The sequence below is a fragment of the Dipodomys spectabilis genome, unplaced genomic scaffold, assembly GCF_019054845.1.
Source record: "Dipodomys spectabilis isolate Male_0828 unplaced genomic scaffold, ASM1905484v1 ptg000042l, whole genome shotgun sequence".
Taxonomy (NCBI): Eukaryota; Metazoa; Chordata; class Mammalia; order Rodentia; family Heteromyidae; genus Dipodomys; species Dipodomys spectabilis.
Window position 1 is genome coordinate 3818108 of NW_024870719.1, and position 15567 is coordinate 3833674.

At 38.8% G+C, this 15567-nt stretch overlaps 1 protein-coding gene across 1 annotated transcript in view; it reads right to left on the reverse strand.

Moving 5' to 3' along the window:
* The window catches only part of Slc25a21 (solute carrier family 25 member 21), a 543123-nt gene that overhangs the window by 34192 nt on the left and 493364 nt on the right, over positions 1 to 15567 (reverse strand). The gene's annotated exons all lie outside the window — the stretch shown is intronic.

The window sequence follows — 15567 nt, forward strand, 5'->3', positions numbered from 1 at the left end:
TTCCGTGTGGCTCTCAGGAAACAACTACATGGGACCATAGGAAAGGAAAAGTACACAGGCTTGGCCCCACCACATGGCTTTAGAGCCTGGAAAATACTTTCATCTCTGTTACCAGACATCTGGAATAGATATCTAAGATTGCTTGTCAATCTTAGATTGGGACTTCGTGTGCATTGTATGATATAGATATTACCATTATCCTCATTTGATAGATGAGGACACTAAGGCTCGGAAGTGAAGTTACTTAGCCAAGATTACAAAGTGAATGGTAGTGTCAACACTCACACTGAGAGCTGTGGACTTCCAATTTGTGCTTTTATCTTTTTATTATACATATGTGATAAGATTTTTGGACTTTACTCATCCAATTGATAAAATAACAGATAATACTATAAACATGGCCTGCAAGTTAGGGTCTTAACATAAGATAAAGAAAAACAGGAAGTCTGATGCCTACAAAAAATAGAAATATGATAGTGTTTTTTTCTCCATTCAGGGATGTTGTATTACACACATGTAAGCAAATATTCAATTAGAGAGGCAAAACGTAACTTCCACTAGGATGCTGAAATAGGAAAATATAGAATATTTTGACTAGATTTCTATAAACACAGGGAATTTTACTAAACTTATTTGATTACTAGGCTTCCATTTCAAAACAAAATGGTAACTGATTAGCATCTTCAGCCAAATGATTCCAATACTATCCAAGCTAGCCAGCTACCTTTCTCAGTTCAGTTTCCTTGTGCTATTTAGAATCCCTCCAGTTTTTATACATGGTTACCAGTTGTGGACTGAATTGCTTTTCTGTGTGTGCTTTCCCTGACTGCAAAGAGCTGCAAGTATAGAAGAGCAAGTTGGTTAGAGTCTAGCTCCTGGTGATATCATACTATCAACATTGCTTTATAGAAAATCCTCAGTTCACTAGTATCTGCCAGAAGTTTTTCCATGTGAATACTTGAAATAATTTAACATCTTCTTTAACTTTGGTTTTGGCTAAGCTAATGCTGGAAACTCCAACCTTCATTCATACATATATGGAAATGCCTTCTAGGTACCACATGCTATGCTAAAGTGCAGAGTACATTGCTCATATGCTAAAAATCTTAACTACTTTTTGCCTTAGTTTTTATTTGTAGAGATATGCTGATAATTTTTGTGTGTATCAAGGGGAGTATTTCACAATAGTTATAAACATGGAGTCCAGTTTCTGTTTAGAGAAAAAAAATGTTGCATTAAAAAACAAGATACTGCCAGGTAGCTGACAGGTGTAATTCTAGATAGTCAGGAAGCTAAGATAAGAAAAATCATGGTTTGAGGCTAGCCCAGGTGAAAAGTTTGTGAGAAACCCCTCTCCCATCTCAACCAGGAGAAAGCTGAGTGCAGTGGCATTTGATTGTCACCCTAGGTGCTTGGAAAGGATGGTTCAGGCTGGCCTGGGGGGAAAATTATTTGTAAAATAGTAAAAGTAAAAAGGTCTGAAGGCCTCTCTCAAGGGTCTGAGTTCAACTAGTGTTGTAAAAAAAAAGTCAAATATACACAGAAAAACCATAGTTAACAGGGCAGGAAGATGAGGGGAGGAATTGGAGAAATATAGTTCAAAGGATACAAAACAGCAGATTTACAGGATGAAAAAATGATATCTAATGTCTGACATGAGCACTACAGCTAGAAAAATTGTACTGTATTAGGATTTTTGTTAAAGTAGATTTTAGCAGCTCTTGTGACACAAAAGAACTACATGAAATGATAGAGATGTATATCTGCTACACTACAGGAACTGTTTTACCATCTATCTACCTATCCATCCCATGACATGTGGAAATCTCAGATATATGTAATAAAATTTATTAAAAAGTAAAAAGATTCAAAGAAAGGAAGAGAGGGAAGGAAGAAGGAAGGAAAGAAGATAGGAGAAAGGGAGGGGAGACAGAAAGAGAAAAGGGAGAAAGAGAGAGACAGAAAGAGAGAGAGAGAGAGAGAGAGAGAGAGAGAGAGAGAGAGAGAGAGAGAGAGAGAGAAAATATGAATCTCCTTTAAACAATGCTCCCAGACACAGTGTGGGGCATTGTTTCCTTACTCTGACAGAACTACCAACAAATCACTGAGATGACTTATGGCAGCCTGGGCTATTTTTTCTGGAGTTCTTCCCTTCAACTACTGACCATAACTGGCTCTGGTTGCTTGTGAGATCACAGCAGAGTTTTAGGCAGCAGGCATTGTTCCCTGGGTAAATAGCTCTCAGAGTGTGGCCAATAGTGCAGGCATAGGTGTATCTGAATTTCCTCCATCTTTAGGGCCAAAAAAGAGCTCTAGACACAGCATGTCGAAGGAAGGACAGCATGTTCCACATGCATTCCTTCACTTGCTTCTTATGCAAGGAGAATTTGGTTGTATTTTCAAGCACAAGATTTCACCACGTGGCTGGAAAGGAAACCGGACGCAACCTTTACACAATGAATCATGTGTCCAAACATGAACCATCAGAAAAATACTGCTTTGTTTTAGGGAGTCCTTCTTGCTACATTTAGGTAGGAAAATAAGCTGGCTCTTCAGGAGACAGAAGATCACATACATATTTCATTACTCAAATAAGGTCTTAAATTTTTTTTTCATAAATTTGAGAAAAGAAAAACTTTCCTTCAAAATGTAAGCAAAAGGACAAAACTCCAATTTAAAATCACATTTGTACATTTATACATTTCTTTTAGCTTAGCTATTTCATTAATTCATCATTATAGATTATTTTAATGGTACATGATTATGAACAAAAAGATACCCCAAATATTAGTTATTGTTTAACTGTTCTATCTAGAGTTATTTTGGCTGAACAGATTGACATTTTTTCTACTTTGTACCAGTACTGGGGCTTAAAATTCAGAGCCTGAACACTATCCATTAGCTTATGTCTGGTACTATACTTTATCTGGTACTATACTTTAAACCATGGCTCCACTCCTGGCTTTTTGATCATTAGTTTTAGATAAGGCTTACAGACTTTCCTGCTTGATCCGGTTTTGAACCATGATCTTTAGAGCTCAGCCTTCTGAGTAGCAAGAATTATAGGAATGACCTACTGGCATCCAGCTCAGATCGACTTATAAATAACCTTCAAGTAGAAAATACTTTTCTATTAACTCTCTCCCTGCCTCACCCCCGCCCCCCCCCCCGCCCCCAGCTGCAGATGATGAGCCCCAAAACTTTGCCAACAGTTGATGACCAATAGTCATCCTTTGGGGGGGGGTGGATTGGGTACCCCTACATGAAAAAAGGGACTGACACTACTTCTCTGTACTATTTTAGGAGCACCAAGGAAGATGACTAAGACTGACAATAAGAAAGGAAACTTGGTTTTCTCATAGTTACAAAAATACTTTCTTTTGAATTCTTTTTCCTTTGAACTTCTTAATTATCTGGATTGCTTTATCCCAAAGAAATCAATGTGGTTGACTAGAGATGTCTGTGTTAATGCTAAGTCCACTACTCACATCACTGTCATTTTTTTGTTCTACTTAGAAAATGGGAATAAATCCATCACTCTTCTAGACATACTGGGAAGATCTGAAATGAGTGCTGGGAAAAAGAAGGGCTCACATAGTGACCAGCAGGATAAGGATAGAACAAAGTGTTGGAAGAAGTCACCAATTGTGTTTTCTTTATAGAATTCCATAAAATTACTATAATGAACTTCTGATACAAGTATTCCTTTAGAAGTTTATGAAATCATATAAGGGTTTTAAAAAAATCAAATATGATAGAGGACATGCAAGATATCTTCCAAGGTCTGTAAATGGTAGCTATTATCATTGCCTCAAAGTCTTGATTCTTGGCACAGCTGAGTGGAAGACTGAAGTCTATTTTCTGTAAATGATAATAGAGAGGTAACTTGGCTGCCCTTTTAGTTATTGCTGAAAGATGGCTATAGGAACGGATTCATAAGCATAATTTTCTTTTCTGTCTATAAGTATCACAGACTGGAAAGAAACAGTTTAGGTACTGAACAGCTGCCAGATAGTTTTATGTGGTAATGCAGGAAGAATGTGAACTTATCTTAGGGTACCATAGTTAATGTTGTTTTATACTCCTGAAGTTGGCATCTCACAATACTTGTATACACACACACACACACACACACACACACACACACACACACACACACACCCTCTATTCTTGATAGACCTCAACTTCACTCATTTAGGGGATGATCACAAAATACAGCCTTCCTATTTACATGTTGACCCTACATAATATAATTAAGTTTAACACTTGTAGGTTATATGAAGAAAGTAATTAGTGGGTTTTGGGCTATCATGTATGATCTAATTTGTCTCTAGTAAACTCTTACGCTTTCAGAATAAAGTGTATGAAGCTATATTTAATGATGCTATCCAAATCCTGAATTAACTTAAAAAATTCATTTTCTTAAAGACTTTACCATCAATTAGCCATTTATTATCTGTTCATCAATCCTTAAAATTATAATTATAGATCAAGTAAGTAAGAAGACTATTCTTTATTTAAATTGAACATCTTTAAAAACTAAATAGAGGAACAACAGGCCTTTGCAATTTCCTAAAGGTTTAGTTTAATATTTGGGAAGGAGAATGATTATATTCATGTGTAATGTAGACAAAAATGATAGAGTAGAAGAAAAACCTGTGTCCCAGCCACACATCAGAGGCAAATCCTATAGACCTCAAGGGAAGGAAAATAACCCTTTAGCCAAATAATAACTTTGAAGTACATTTCAAAGTGGAGAGAAAAACTGGGAAACAATTCATCCAAGATTTTGCTTCTGGGGAGAAATTCACATTTTCCAGGTTAACCAAGAGCATGCCAACCAAACACTATGTGACCTAGCACAACTGATAGGAGGCTTTTAGTTCTTAAAATGCAGATAAAAAACAATGCATCTATTTGGAGAAGAAAAAGGCCCTATGAGGACACTAAGCTACAAAGTCACACTCTTGGCAGGCCTGGACACGTAAACCATCTATGGTAGCGAAATCCTTGGGTAAGCTTAGTGCTAAACCAGAGAGATTATAAACCAGAGTAAGCCTTTGCTTGGGTTTAGTTTGAAGGATGGGGGAAATTGAGGTCTATCCTGATTTTATCTAAACTTGCTTTTACACCTACTGAATCAAACCAGATCATGACAACTCTGTGATTATTTGCTCTCCGCAGAAGGCCAAGTGTGTTTAAATTAGAGTTTTCTTTGCTTCCTGTGAGTTTTAAGATGCTGGCCAAGATTCTGGTATTGGAATTGAGAGGAAGTATAGTAGGGATTATGGTCTTTAGCTGATAGGGCAGTAATTAGAAAAGTGGAGGCAAGACAAGCACACTTACTGAAATATTCTGTACATCCATTGAAAGGATAGGAGAGCCGTATCAGGAACCAAAACCATCATTTCCTTCATATTTTTGAAACTGCTTATGGCTAAAGTGTGTAGGAAGGCAGATTCTGTGAGAAACATATTTCTGCCTAGCTAAAGAATCAGCCCAGCCAACAGGGGACAAGCAGGGCAGCTGCAGCCAGCACAGAAACAGATGTGCTGGGGAAGGCTTGGTGGCGATTGCACTGGGGGTCCAGAGCTACAGTTCCCAGCACGTAGCCCGCAAGAACTTTAAAGGAGCACCGGTACTGCATTTGGATCTCAGCTAGAGCACTCCTTACTCTGGACCTCACGCTTCACAGGGCGCCATACTGTTCTTCCCAACATGGCAAAGGAGGCCCCCATCTCTACCTACACCTTCTAGTGCATGTTTTATGCAGCAGAAATGGTGGCAATCCTTATGCTCCATCCGCGCGCACGCGCGCGCGCGCGCGCGCGTGTGTGTGTGTGTGTGTGTGTGTGTGTGTGTGTATGTATGTATGTTGGTTGTGGAGCTTGAACCCTGGGCATCGGCGCTGTTCCTCAGCAATTCAGTTCAAGGCGAGCTCTCTACCACTTGGGTCACAGTGCCACTTCCAGTTTTCTGGTGGTTAATTAGAGAGATAAGAGTCTCATGGACTTTTCTTTCTTTTTTTTTTTTTTGGGTCCGGTCGTGGGGCCTGAACTCTGGGCCTGGGCGCTGTCCCTCAGCTCTTCAGCTCAAGGCTAGCGCTCTACCACCTGAGCCACAGCGCCACTTCCGGCTTTTTTCTTTTTGCTTATGTGGTGCTGAGGAATCGAACCCAGGGCCTCAAGCATGCAAGGCAAGAGCTCTACCACTGAGCCACCTTCCCAGCCCCTCTCATGGACTTTTCTGCGTGGGCTGACTTTGAACCATGATCCTCTGATCTCAGCCTCCTGAGAAGCTAGGATTATAGGCATGAGCCACCGGCACCTGGCTGCTTTTCTTTAAAGGTTCTGTCAAGTCAGCTGGCCACTCTGCATGCAACCTAAGCATTTATTGTCTGCCACAATTGGTCACTGACAAAGGTGAAAATGAGCTCCGTCTATATACTTTTACATGAAGCAGCTAAGAAGCTTGATGAGGATTCCACCCTAATGCTGTGTTCATAGAATATCTTGGTTGTGGCTAAATTCTTTCCAGAGTGGCCTCAAATGCTTTTAGTTTCATCTTTAGTGCCAACAGTTAGCTGGCTACCACTGTTCATGAGTTTAAAGACCTAACTTTGAATTTAAAGACTCCGGCAATAGGCTGCAAGCAGGCAGCTAGTCTAACTCTTAGTAAAGAATACAGGCTCATCACTCCTCATTTTCTGTCTGTCTTTTCCTCCCCAGACTCTGGTAACCACTATTCTACTTTTAATTTCTATTATATCAACTTCTTTATATTCTTTATATGCATTTGATCACAGGCTCTTGTCTTTCTGCCTGAATTATTTTGCTTAACATAATGTCTTCTATGCTGCACCAATGAAAAGATTTTTGTTCCTTTTTAATAGTTGGAAAGTGCTTTGTTATATGCAAATATATACATATATTATACACGTGTAGCTATATGTGTGTATATATACATACACACACACACACACATATATATATATACATCGACACACATATCACATTTTTTTTTATCTAGTCATTGGTTGAGGGACAATTAAGTTGATTCCATATCTTGGCTATTATAAATAATGTCACAATCAACATCAGTGTTAATTACCTCCTTAACACACTGATTTTATTTTTGAATATATACTCGTGCAATGGGAGTGTAGGATCAAATGGTAGTTTTACTTTTAATTTTTTGAGGAAGCCGGGCACTGGTGGCTCACACTTTCAATCCTAGCTACTCAGGAGGCTGAGATCTAAGGATTGTGGTTCAAAGCCAGCCTGGGCAGGAAAAAGACCATGAGACTCTTATCTCCAATAAACCACTAGAAAACCGGAAGTGGTGCTGTGGCTCAAGAGGTAGAGCACTCACCTTAAGCTGAAGAGCGCAGGGACAGCACCCAAGCCCAGAGTTCAAGCCCCACGACCAACCAAAAACATAGAAAATAATTTTTTTGAGGAGCTTTTGTATTACTGTTAGTAGGGATTAGTTCTGGAATTTTATTGAGCCATATAGTGATTGTGATTAACCATATTATATTTAGTATATTCGAAATAGTTAGAAGAGAGGACTTATGCTCTTACCATAAAGAAAAGAAAGTGCATGAGATCATGGATAATCTAAATATTTTGATTTGGTTATTATAAAATGCATACCCATATTGAAGCATCACATCATGACCCCCAAATCTGCAATTATGGGTCAGTTTAGTACAAAATAAAATAAAATAAAAAGACTGGATGGTTCTAGCACTGGAGAATGATGTAAAGTGGATACAAGAAGAGTATCACTCAGTAAGCTGTTTCTGTTTCTACCACTAGGGGCAGGTACAACTGCTCACTATTAATTTGAGCAGTATTTCAGGAGACATCTGTCTCTACTTAAGGATCTATAAGATCAACTTGCCTCTAGAAATAGTTATTACTGGTTAAGTGTCTACCATTTGCCAGGCTCTGTTAAGAACTTTGTGTATATTATCACATTTAAAATTCTCACAAAAGTACATTGTGATAATTACTAACATTTATTAAACTATCACCACTTACTATTGTATACTGACATGTAGATTTATACCTGTATATGCAGCATCACCCTCACGACACCATTTGACATGATTATTACTGTTATTTTTATCTAACAAAAGAGGAAACTGGGCTATAGTTAAGGTATGGAGTGTGAGGCCATAACACTCAATAATTAAGATGTCTCTCCAGAACTTGTGCTTCTATGCACTGTAGAAATGTCTTGCTATAAGGAAAATGGACTGAATAGTCCCTTTTTTTTTTGCCAGACCTGGGTCTTGAACTCAGGCCCTTCTTTTGCTCAAGGCTAGTACTCTACCACTTGAGCCATGGAGCCACTTCCAGCCTTTTCTGTTTATGTGGTACTGAGGAATTGAACCCAGAGCTTCATGAATGCTAGGCAAGCACTCTACCATGAAGTCACATTCCCAATCCTTGATTGCTTTTGTTGGCTGTGGGGTTGAACTCTGGGCCTGGGTGCTGTCCCTCAGCTCTTCAGCTCAAGGCTAGCGCTCTACCACTTGAGCCGCAGCACCACTTCCCCCAGTCCTTGAATAGTCCCGTTTTACCAAGGCCACTTGGTTAGGAAATGGTGAAATGCATCATGGGAATTTAGTGTGATCTTCCCAAACCCTGCTTTGTTCTTTCTGCAACTACTTTTCTAGACAGTTCTAAGTATATATGTTCTTCAATAATTTTTTTAAAAGGTTTAAAAATTAATAATAGAGGATAGGAAAAAACTTGAGTTCCTTTTATTTTTGAATAAAGTCCATGGAGCCTAAATTATGCAAGGTTGAGCCCAAAGATGGGGCAGAAAGTCATTTCTACAAGATCAGCTCAGAAGGCTTGACCCTGCCAGGTCCATTAGAAACATTTCTCCGATTATATACTTTTCTTTGTAGTGTTCTGTATTTTCTAAATTTTCTATAATAAACACGTATTGCCTCTTAAAGTAAGTATTGAAGGATGGGGATAGTGCTCAGTATTAGAGTATTTATCTAAAGTAAATGCTCACAGACAACATCTGAATGAATCTCATTAAAACACTGAACTATGAAAAAGCCTGTATCTTAAACTTCTATTTCCACTGTTCCATTCTAGTCATCTTTAGAGGTAACTGCAGTCAGGAGTTTAGTATGACTTCCATTGACCTATACTATCTTGAATGGAACCCACATGTGTGATTATTAAGCACTGAAAGTATTCTAGGTGACTGAGATATGACACCAGCATAGAAATACACTGTGGTAACAATTCAGTATGGAAAAAAGTCGTATAATTTTTTTATATGGATTGCAGGTTGAAATGAAAATTATGGAGATTGTAAAAAAGATTAGTGGATTCCAGGGATTAATGGATGTTGAAGGCAATGCAGGTGTGGGGGGAAAAATGGTTTGTGAACAATCTATGCACCTTTTCCTACTTTTTCTATGAATCTAAACTTTGAAATTTTATCCAAAAAGATAATGTTTTATTTTTTATTTTATTTTATTTTATTTTTTTGTCGGTCGTGGAGCCTGAACTCTGGGCCTGGACGCTGTCCCTCAGTTCTTCATCTCAAGGCTAGCACCCTACCACTTGAGCCATAGCACCACTTCCAGCTTTTTTTCTGCTTATGTGGTGCTGAGGAATTGAACCCAGGGCCTCATGCATGCAAGGAAAGCACTCTACCACTGAGCAACCTTCCCAGCCCAAGATAATGTTTTAAATAGCACAATCTTTTAGAAAGACTAGGTCAAAGCCCAATAAAATCAACACTAAGAAATAGATATATGCAAGAGGGGAGAGGGGTAGAGCCGAGCAGAGAGGGGAAGATGAATGAAGTAGGTGTGTGTGGGAGGGGGAGGAAGGAAAGCAGTTAAGAATCCATAGTATAATCATGACAATGACAATATGGACCAAAGCTATCTACAAATTCAATGCAAGACGCATCAAAATCCCAACAATATTCTTCAGTGACATAGAAGAAGCAATCAAAAATGCACATGAAATAATAGGAGACCCTAAATAACAAATACAATTCTTATCAGGAAAAACAATGCTGGAAGAATACCAAACTTCAAACACTATTACAAATCTGTAGTTATAAAAATAGCTTGGTACTGGCACATGAACAGGTCTGAGCATCAATGGAATACAATTGAAGACCCAGAAATGAACCGGCAGACCTACAGCCACCTAATCTTTGATACATAGGATGGAAGAAAGACAGCGTCTTCAACAAATGGTGCTGGCAGAATTGGCAGTACACATGTAGAAAACTGAAGTTAGATCCTTATATATCACCCTACACCAGACTCAATTCCAAATGGATCAAAGACCTTGAGGTAAAAGCAGATACCCTGAAAATATTACAGGTAGGAATAGAGGAAACACTAGGGCTCCTTGGCATTGGTCAAAAATCCCTAAGCAAAGGAACATAACAAGCCAAAGAAAGGCTGGATAAATGGGTTTGCATTAAACTAAAGAGTTTCTGCATGACAAAGGACAAAGCTAGCATGATAAATAGAAAGTCCACAGATTTGGAGATCTTTACTAGCTATACATGTGACAATGGCCTTGTATACTGAGAGCTCAAAAAATTAAACCCACAAAATATAAATCCTCAAAGAAACAACAACCCCATCACTAAGTGAGCTAAAGACTTAAAGACTTCTATGAAGAAGAAATAAGAATGGCCAATAGACTCATGAAGAAGTGTTCAACATCTCTGGCCATAAAAGAAATGCAAATCCAAACAACATTCAGTTAGCATGGTCATTATCAAGAAAACTAATAATAACAGATGGTGACAGGGGTGTGGCTGAAAGGGAACACTACTACACTGCTGGTGGGAATGTAAGCTTATTCAACCATTATGGAAAGCAGTATGGAGGTTCCTCAAAAAACTAAACTTAGAGCTCCCCCATGACCCAGAAATCCAGTCCTGGGAATTAATCCAAATGACCACAAACCAGCTGGCACTAATGCCACCAGCACAATCATGTTCATTGCAGCATTATTTACCATAGCTAAAATATGAAACCATATCAAGAAAATAGGTATATCTACAATTCATAAGGAAATGGAAAGACTTGGAAAAAATTACATTAAGTGAAGTAAGCCAGACCCAAAGAAACATAGACGTCATGGTTTCTCTCATTTGTAGTAACTAGAATATGTCTATAAATCTACAAGTTAATCCAATGAATGGTAAAAGGCAAATGTTTATACTTGGACATAATTAATTAAATAGCACCCTAAGCATCGCCCAGTGAGAACAAAGGAGGTTATTCTTAAGGAGAGAATCACATAGCTCAATAGCTATGTGCATACAATCATAAAATGATGCTTATAGAAATGAACTCCAAGAAATGCAAACAAGAGTTTTTTTTTTATTGTGATGTTTGCAGTTACTTTTTTCTTTCTTTCTTCTTTTTTTGCCAGTCCTGGGCCTTGAACTCAGGGCCTGGGCACGGTCCCTGAGCTTCTTTTTGCTCAAAGCTAGTATTCTACCACTTGAGCCACAACACCACTTCTGCTTTTTCTGTTTATATGGTACTGAGGAATTGAACCCAGGGCTTCATGCATGGTAGGCAAGGATTCTACTACTAAGCCACATTTCCAGCCTCTTTCTTTCATTTTTTGCCTTTGGTTTATTCTCTGTTGTTACTGTTTTTGATTTTTGCACTCTTTGTTTTATATAGAAGTTTATCTGATTTAGGGAAGGGAAGGAGAATCACAGAAACAGTGGGACAAAGGGAGAACCAATTCAACAGTGATACACTATGTTGGAAATCCATTCATCTACTGAGGGACATCTGGGTTGATTCCAAATCTTAGCTATAGTAAATAATGCTGCAATGAACATGGTTGTGCTGATGGCATTACTGCTAGCTGGTTTGTGATCATTTGGGTTAATTCTCAGGACTGGGATTTCTGGGTCATAGGAGAGCTCTAAGTTTAGTCTTTTGAGGAACTTCTATACTGCTTTCCAGAATGTCTGAACAAGTTTACACCATGTCAGAAATGAACTTTACAATTTGGGAAGAGAGGGGAGTCAGAGGTGGGGGAAGTGGGAGAAAATGAGGGAGGGGGTAACTCTGTTAAAAAGAAATGCACTCATTACCTTGATACCTTACTTATATAACTTTAACCCCTCTGTACATCACCTTTACAATAAAATTTATATTAAAAAAAGAATTCATAGTATATACTACAAAACTAAGAAAAGTAAGGGAAGGGGTGAGTCGAAGGGGGGTGAGAATGTTGAAGGGGTGACACTGATCAAGATGCACTGTATCATAAATTGCTTTGTTATATGGCACCTCTTTTGTCCAACTACTCAAGGATAATTAAAAAATAAGAAGATAATGTTTAAGAGAAAAAATATTCAGTATGTTGGGCTAAGTAAAATACATTACTAAACTAATTGCAGCTGTTTCTCTACTTTTCTTACCTAGCAACTAAAAAAAATTTGGATTACATTGTGTTTCTATTAAACTAGTACTGAGCTACAGTCTATATCATTATTTGTGTTTTTACACACATGTATATAATGTTTCTTAACCTAAATAATTTTTATAATTAAGGTTGAGAAAAGGGGCACTAAATGAATGCCTTACTTCCTCACTCTTCTCTTCTTGTTCCTCCTCCTCCTCCTCTTCCTCACCTTTCTTTCATAGTTGAAAATCTATAAAGCTTTACAGAGAAGGAAACAGTAATAATCCTGGCCATCTAAATGCTGAAGTGAATGTACCTACTATTTTAATTAAACCAGCACAAGTTCAGAAGAAACAAGAGTGCCCTCTCATTAGAAAAACAAACTACTAGTCAATGGAGAAAGGCTTGGCATAAATGAGTTCTAGACAAAAGATCTATAAAACACCACCCAAAAAGACCTAGTTTTCTCTTCCTTTCTTCCTTCCTTCTTTCCTTCCTCCCTCTCTCCCTCCCTCCCTCCCTTCCTTCTTCCTTTTCTTGGTGCTAGTTCTAGGGCTTGAACTCAAAAGCCTGGGTGCTGTGCCTGGCTTTTATGCTCAAGGCTAGCACTCTACCACTTGAGTCACAACTCCACTTCCAGCTTTTATAAGGGGATAGTTTCTTGGAGATAAGAGTCTCACTGACTTATCTGCCTTTGAACCGCAATCCTTAAATCTCAGCCTACTGAGTAGCTAGGATTACAGGTGTGAGCCACCCGTGTCAAGATTATCAATAATAGTAATAATTATTATATTTTTTGGGGGTCCGATCGTGGGGCCTGAACTCTGGGCCTGGGCGCTGTCCCTCAGCTCTTCAGCTCAAGGCTAGCACTCTACCACTTGAGCCACAGCGCCACTTCCGGCTTTTTTTTCTTTTTGCTTATGGGGTGCTGAGGAATCGAACCCAGGGCCTCATGCATGCAAGGCAAGCGATCTACCACTGAGCCACCTTCCCAGCCCACCAATAATTATTTTTAAGCAATAGTTCTCAAATCTTTACTGTTGTCCTTTTCTTTCTTTAGACTTTTTTTTTCAATAGTTACTTATGCTTGGTAGCCATTCACCATTCAGTTTGACCTATAAAGTACTATATTAAAACAAAACTTCAGTTTTGAATTCTGATAGGTACTGAAAATAAATGCTGATGGTTTGATTTATGGAATCACTACTTTGCTAAATTTTGATTTGTTGTAGTAATACTAAAATATTCTATAATGAATTTAATCTATTGTATTCTCAGTGAATATCTGACAATATCCAGGAGGCTCAGATCTGGAGAAATGCAGTTAGAAACCATCCCAGGCAGAAAAGCCCATGAGACTCCATCTCAAAATGACTAGCAAAACCTGGCTGAAGATGTGTCTCAACTGGTAAAGCACCAGCTGAGTAAGCAAACTTATAAGTGTAAGGCTCTGAGATCAAACTCCAATACCATTAAAAAAAAGTGGCTAAAGTATGTAAACAATTTACACAGACTGCACTTGTGTAAACACACTAGGAACACTAAACATGCAGCAAGGCCTTGTGTTGGACTGGGCTGGTGTTTATCATGCTCTTACAAGGTGCTAGCACATGCAACACTAGCAACTCCTACCTCGGCTCAGTGGAGAACCTCCTTGGGGGCATGAGACAGACAGACAGAGAGAGAGAGAGACAGACAGACAGACAGAGAGAGAGAGAGAGAGAGAGAGATTAGGTATGAGCACGGGTGCTGTGAGAACTTTGTGGTCACATGCTTTCTAGATTAAAACTAAACAAAACTAAACAAAAAGCCCTGCAACTGAACACTTGGGCATTCCTTTGCTTCCATATTGCTACAAGATAAATAAGTGTTCCAGTGGGTAACATGAGGCACTGGATGGTTATCTCCAACATTTTCTTCTAATGAAAATGGTTCTCTCAGTCTCATCAGTCTAATTTTCCTTGGACAGATCCCATGGGCACTAATTTGAAGGCTCCATGTTTTTTTTTCATCCCCGAAAGAAAGAATAAGAGAACATAAACAAAACCTGGGGGTATACAGAGATTTTCAAGTCTTCTGAGGTTGAGGCAACATTTTGAAACTTCAAATTTTTTTCTCTGAATGAGGATTGACTTCATCTGAGTAGATACCATGTGCTACAGCTGCCCAACTTTTCCTGGCCCTTCTCCACCTCAGGTCTTGGCAGCCACAGGTGAGCCTGATCCCTGCTCCTTCCCCCACACCCCTCCTTCCCATATCCAGGCCCAAGAAGCTGTCAGGAAGTTCTCAGGCAGTATCAGCAGACAGGAAGTGGGTTGGGGGGTGATGGGGTCTCCACCCATTAGCAGCGGCTTAAGTAGGCAGCAGGGAAACTTTTCTACAGAAAAACCCAAGTCAGCAGATACTCCAGACCGATTTCTACCACATGCTACCCAGTTTCAGAATTCAAATGCTAAGAAGAGACCTGGGATGCCAGTCCCCTTCTTTCCCTCTTACCTTGTGCTTGGCATCCAGAAACATAAAACAAGAACAGTTGGACTTGGCAGTTTAAGCAGTATTATTAGGCAACTAGAGGAAGTGACGGCAAGCACACACGAAGAGACGCTGTCTACATGGAACATCATGTACCAGTGATTAAATGTCAAGACCCAGCACTGTCCAAGTGGTGGTTGTCTAAATAGGCTGAATAACTTGCTCATTCAGACTTACCAACTTTGACAGGTCATCAGGATCTTGCGGAAAGGATGGCAGGTGGAGTGGAGGAAAGGAGTGAGGAAATTTTTAAAAATGATTTCATTTTTTTTTTTAAAAGCACACTACTAGGATCACTTCAGTGGTTTTGCTACAGGTTATTCTAGTGCAGTAGAAAAGAGTAGTTTTGCTGAAACTTCTTGCATGAGAAGAATAGATTTACATAGATTACTTAAAACCAAATATGTGTTTGTCCTCTTAATGTATTTTTTGCTAACACATTCTTTTTTTTCTCTTTTTTTCCATATATATTTTTTATTGTAAAAATACTGTACAGAGGGGTTACCAATTACATGAGTAGGGTAATGAGTACATTTCCTATCGAGCATTGTTACCTCCTCCTTTGATTTTTCCCTACCATCTTTTTTTTTTT